The following is a 6,000-nucleotide window of genomic DNA, read 5'->3' as shown; positions in this document are numbered from 1 at the left end:
AAAAACGTCACAGTATAGCATGTCAAAAAAGTCAGTGCTAAAGTGTGTCGAAAAAAGTGAGAAAAACGTCATAGTATAGTATGTCGAAAAGAGTAAAATGAAGTCATAGTATAGTATGTCGAAAAGAGTAAAATGAAGTCATAGTATAGTATGTCGAAAAAAGGTTTAAACGTCATAGTATAGCATGTCGAAAAAAGTAATAAAAACGTCATAGTATGGTATGTTGAAAGAAGTCATAGTATAGTATGTCAAAAAAGATTTAAAAGTCAAAGTATGTTGAAAAAGGTTTAAAAAAAAAAATTCAGAGTAGAGTATGTCAAAAAAAGTTTTTAAAAAGTCATAGTGTAATATGTCGAAAAAAGTAAAAAAAAAAGTCATAGTATAGTATGTTAAAAAAAGGTAAAAAAAAAGTCATATTATAGTATGTCGAAAAGAGTAAAATGAAGTAATAGTATAGTATGTCGAAAAAAGGTTTAAACGTCATAGTATGGTATGTCGAAAAAAGTGATAAAAAAAGTCATAGTATAGTATGTCGAAAAAAGGTTTCAACGTCATATTATAGTATGTCGAAAAAAGTAATGAAAATGTCATAGTATAGTATGTCGAAAAAGTAAAAAAAAGACATAGTATAGTATGTCGAAAAGAGTAAATAAAGTCAGAATATAGTAATGTCGAAAAAGGTCTAAAAGTCATAGTATGTCGACAAAAAGTGATACAAAAGTCTTAGTATAGTTTGTCAAAAAAAGTCATAAAAAGTCTAGTATAATATGTCAAAAGAAGTGATAAAAAGTCATAGTATAGTTTGTTGAAAAAAGGTTTCAAAGTCATAGTATAGTTTGTCGAAAAGGTTTAAAAGTCAAAGTATAGTATATCGAAAAAGGTATACAAAACGTCATATAATATGTCGAAAAAGTTGATAAAAAAGTCATAGTATAGTATGTCGGAAAAAGTAATGAAAAAGTCATAGTCTAGTATGTCGAAAAAAGTAATGAAAAAGTCACAGTATTGTATGTCGATAAAAGTCATAGTCTATAGTATGTCAAAAAAAGTGACAAAAACGTCACAGTATAGTATGTCGAAAAAGTCAGAATATAGTATGTCGAAAAGAGTAAAATGAAGTCATAGTATAGTATGTCGAAAAATGTTTTAAAAAAGTCATAGTACAGCATGTCGAAAAAAGTGACAAAAACGTCATAGTATAGTATGTCGAAAAAGTAAAAAAAGTCAGAATATAGTATGTCGAAAAGAGTAAAATGAAGTCATAGTATAGTATGTCGAAAAAAGGTTTAAACGTCATAGTACAGTATGTCGAAAAAAGTCATAGTATATAGTATGTCAAAAAAAGCGATAAAAAAGTCATAGTATAGTAGGTCGAAAAAAGGTTTCAAAGTCATAGTATAGTATGTCTAAAAAGGTTTAAAAGTCATAGTATAATATGTCGAAAAAGGTATAAAAAACGTCATGTAGTATGTCAAAAAAAGTGATTAAAAAGTCATAGTATGTCGAAAAAAGTAAAAAAAAAGTCAAAGTATAGTATGTCTAAAAAGGTTTAAAAGTCATAGTATAGTATGTCGAAAAAGGTATAAAAAACGTCATATAGTATGTCAAAAAAGTTGATAAAAAAGTCATAGTATAGTATGTCGAAAAAAGTAATGAAAAAGTCATAGTATAGTACAGTATGTCGAAAAAAGTCATAGTATATAGTATGTCAAAAAAAGTGACAAAAACGTCACAGTATAGCATGTCAAAAAAGTCAGTGCTAAAGTGTGTCGAAAAAAGTGAGAAAAACGTCATAGTATAGTATGTCGAAAAGAGTAAAATGAAGTCATAGTATAGTATGTCGAAAAGAGTAAAATGAAGTCATAGTATAGTATGTCGAAAAAAGGTTTAAACGTCATAGTATAGCATGTCGAAAAAAGTAATAAAAACGTCATAGTATGGTATGTTGAAAGAAGTCATAGTATAGTATGTCAAAAAAGATTTAAAAGTCATAGTATGTTGAAAATGGTTTTAAAAAAAAGTCAGAGTATGTCAAAAAAAGTTTTTAAAAAGTCATAGTATAGTATGTCGAAAAAAGGTAAAAAAAAAAGTCATGTATAGTATGTTGAAAAGAGTAAAATGAAATAATAGTATAGTATGGCGAAAAAAGGTTTAAACGTCATAGTATAGCATGTCGAAAAAGGTTTTAAAAAAGTCATAGTATAGCATGTCGAAAAAAAGTAATAAAAACGTCATAGTATGGTATGTTGAAAGAAGTCATAGTATAGTATGTCAAAAAAGATTTAAAAGTCAAAGTATGTTGAAAAAGGTTTAAAAAAAAAATTCAGAGTAGAGTATGTCAAAAAAAGTTTTTAAAAAGTCATAGTGTAATATGTCGAAAAAAGTTAAAAAAAAAGTCATAGTATAGTATGTTAAAAAAAGGTAAAAAAAAAGTCATATTATAGTATGTCGAAAAGAGTAAAATGAAGTAATAGTATAGTATGTCGAAAAAAGGTTTAAACGTCATAGTATGGTATGTCGAAAAAAGTGATAAAAAAAGTCATAGTATAGTATGTCGAAAAAAGTAATGAAAAAGTCATAGTCTAGTATGTCGACAAAAGTCACAGTATAAAGTATGTCAAAAAAGTGATTAAAAAGTCATAGTATAGTTTGTTGAAAACAGTAAAAAAAAAGTCATAGTATACTATGTCGAAAAAAGGTTTCAACGTCATATTATAGTATGTCGAAAAAGTAAAAAAAAGACATAGTATAGTATGTCGAAAAGAGTAAATAAAGTCAGAATATAGTAATGTCGAAAAAGGTCTAAAAGTCATAGTATGTCGACAAAAAGTGATACAAAAGTCTTAGTATAGTTTGTCAAAAAAAGTCATAAAAAGTCTAGTATAATATGTCAAAAGAAGTGATAAAAAGTCATAGTATAGTTTGTTGAAAAAAGGTTTCAAAGTCATAGTATAGTTTGTCGAAAAGGTTTAAAAGTCAAAGTATAGTATATCGAAAAAGGTATACAAAACGTCATATAGTATGTCGAAAAAGTTGATAAAAAAGTCATAGTATAGTATGTCGGAAAAAGTAATGAAAAAGTCATAGTCTAGTATGTCGAAAAAAGTAATGAAAAAGTCATAGTCTAGTATGTCGAAAAAAGTAATGAAAAAGTCACAGTATTGTATGTCGATAAAAGTCATAGTCTATAGTATGTCAAAAAAAGTGACAAAAACGTCACAGTATAGTATGTCGAAAAAGTCAGAATATAGTATGTCGATAAGAGTAAAATGAAGTCATAGTATAGTATGTCGAAAAATGTTTTAAAAAAGTCATAGTACAGCATGTCGAAAAAAGTGACAAAAACGTCATAGTATAGTATGTCGAAAAAGTAAAAAAAGTCAGAATATAGTATGTCGAAAAGAGTAAAATGAAGTCATAGTATAGTATGTCGAAAAAAGGTTTAAACGTCATAGTACAGTATGTCGAAAAAAGTCATAGTATATAGTATGTCAAAAAAAGCGATAAAAAAGTCATAGTATAGTATGTCGAAAAAAGGTTTCAAAGTCATAGTATAGTATGTCTAAAAAGGTTTAAAAGTCATAGTATAATATGTCGAAAAAGGTATAAAAAACGTCATGTAATATGTCAAAAAAGTTGATAAAAAGTCATAGTATAGTATGTCGAAAAAAGTAATGAAAAAGTCATAGTATAGTACAGTATGTCGAAAAAAGTCATAGTATATAGTATGTCAAAAAAAGTGACAAAAACGTCACAGTATAGCATGTCAAAAAAGTCAGTGCTAAAGTGTGTCGAAAAAAGTGAGAAAAACGTCATAGTATAGTATGTCGAAAAGAGTAAAATGAAGTCATAGTATAGTATGTCGAAAAGAGTAAAATGAAGTCATAGTATAGTATGTCGAAAAAAGGTTTAAACGTCATAGTATAGCATGTCGAAAAAAGTAATAAAAACGTCATAGTATGGTATGTTGAAAGAAGTCATAGTATAGTATGTCAAAAAAGATTTAAAAGTCATAGTATGTTGAAAATGGTTTTAAAAAAAAGTCAGAGTATGTCAAAAAAAGTTTTTAAAAAGTCATAGTATAGTATGTCGAAAAAAGGTAAAAAAAAAAGTCATGTATAGTATGTTGAAAAGAGTAAAATGAAATAATAGTATAGTATGGCGAAAAAAGGTTTAAACGTCATAGTATAGCATGTCGAAAAAGGTTTTAAAAAAGTCATAGTATAGCATGTCGAAAAAAAGTAATAAAAACGTCATAGTATGGTATGTTGAAAGAAGTCATAGTATAGTATGTCAAAAAAGATTTAAAAGTCATAGTATGTTGAAAAAGGTTTAAAAAAAAAAAGTCAGAGTAGAGTATGTCAAAAAAAGTTTTTAAAAAGTCATAGTGTAATATGTCGAAAAAAGTAAAAAAAAAAGTCATAGTATAGTATGTTAAAAAAAGGTAAAAAAAAAGTCATAGTCTAGTATGTCGACAAAAGTCACAGTATAAAGTATGTCAAAAAAGTGATTAAAAAGTCATAGTATAGTTTGTTGAAAACAGTAAAAAAAAAAGTCATAGTATACTATGTCGAAAAAAGGTTTCAACGTCATATTATAGTATGTCGAAAAAGTAAAAAAAAGACATAGTATAGTATGTCGAAAAGAGTAAATAAAGTCAGAATATAGTAATGTCGAAAAAGGTCTAAAAGTCATAGTATGTCGACAAAAAGTGATACAAAAGTCTTAGTATAGTTTGTCAAAAAAAGTCATAAAAAGTCTAGTATAATATGTCAAAAGAAGTGATAAAAAGTCATAGTATAGTTTGTTGAAAAAAGGTTTCAAAGTCATAGTATAGTTTGTCGAAAAGGTTTAAAAGTCAAAGTATAGTATATCGAAAAAGGTATACAAAACGTCATATAGTATGTCGAAAAAGTTGATAAAAAAGTCATAGTATAGTATGTCGGAAAAAGTAATGAAAAAGTCATAGTCTAGTATGTCGAAAAAAGTAATGAAAAAGTCACAGTATTGTATGTCGATAAAAGTCATAGTCTATAGTATGTCAAAAAAAGTGACAAAAACGTCACAGTATAGTATGTCGAAAAAGTCAGAATATAGTATGTCGAAAAGAGTAAAATGAAGTCATAGCATAGTATGTCGAAAAATGTTTTAAAAAAGTCATAGTATAGTATGTCGGAAAAAGTAATGAAAAAGTCATAGTCTAGTATGTCGAAAAAAGTAATGAAAAAGTCACAGTATTGTATGTCGATAAAAGTCATAGTCTATAGTATGTCAAAAAAAGTGACAAAAACGTCACAGTATAGTATGTCGAAAAAGTCAGAATATAGTATGTTGAAAAGAGTAAAATGAAATAATAGTATAGTATGGCGAAAAAAGGTTTAAACGTCATAGTATAGCATGTCGAAAAAGTAATGAAAAAGTCATAGTCTAGTATGTCGAAAAAAGTAATGAAAAAGTCACAGTATTGTATGTCGATAAAAGTCATAGTCTATAGTATGTCGAAAAAAGTGACAAAAACGTCATAGTATAGTATGTCGAAAAAGTAAAAAAAGTCAGAATATAGTATGTCGAAAAGAGTAAAATGAAGTCATAGTATAGTATGTCGAAAAAAGGTTTAAACGTCATAGTACAGTATGTCGAAAAAAGTCATAGTATATAGTATGTCAAAAAAAGCGATAAAAAAGTCATAGTATAGTATGTCTAAAAAGGTTTAAAAGTCATAGTATAATATGTCGAAAAAGGTATAAAAAACGTCATGTAGTATGTCAAAAAAAGTGATTAAAAAGTCATAGTATGTCGAAAAAAGTAAAAAAAAAGTCAAAGTATAGTATGTCTAAAAAGGTTTAAAAGTCATAGCATAGTATGTCGAAAAAGGTATAAAAAACGTCATATAGTATGTCAAAAAAGTTGATAAAAAAGTCATAGTATAGTATGTCGAAAAAAGTAATGAAAAAGTCATAGTATAGTACAGTATGTCGAAAAAAGTCATAGTATATAGTA

The sequence above is a fragment of the Sander lucioperca genome, chromosome 14 (genome assembly GCF_008315115.2).
Source record: "Sander lucioperca isolate FBNREF2018 chromosome 14, SLUC_FBN_1.2, whole genome shotgun sequence".
Classification (NCBI taxonomy): domain Eukaryota; kingdom Metazoa; phylum Chordata; class Actinopteri; order Perciformes; family Percidae; genus Sander; species Sander lucioperca.
The sequence above is the reverse complement of the archived record's forward strand: the minus strand, read 5'-3'. Positions refer to the sequence as shown.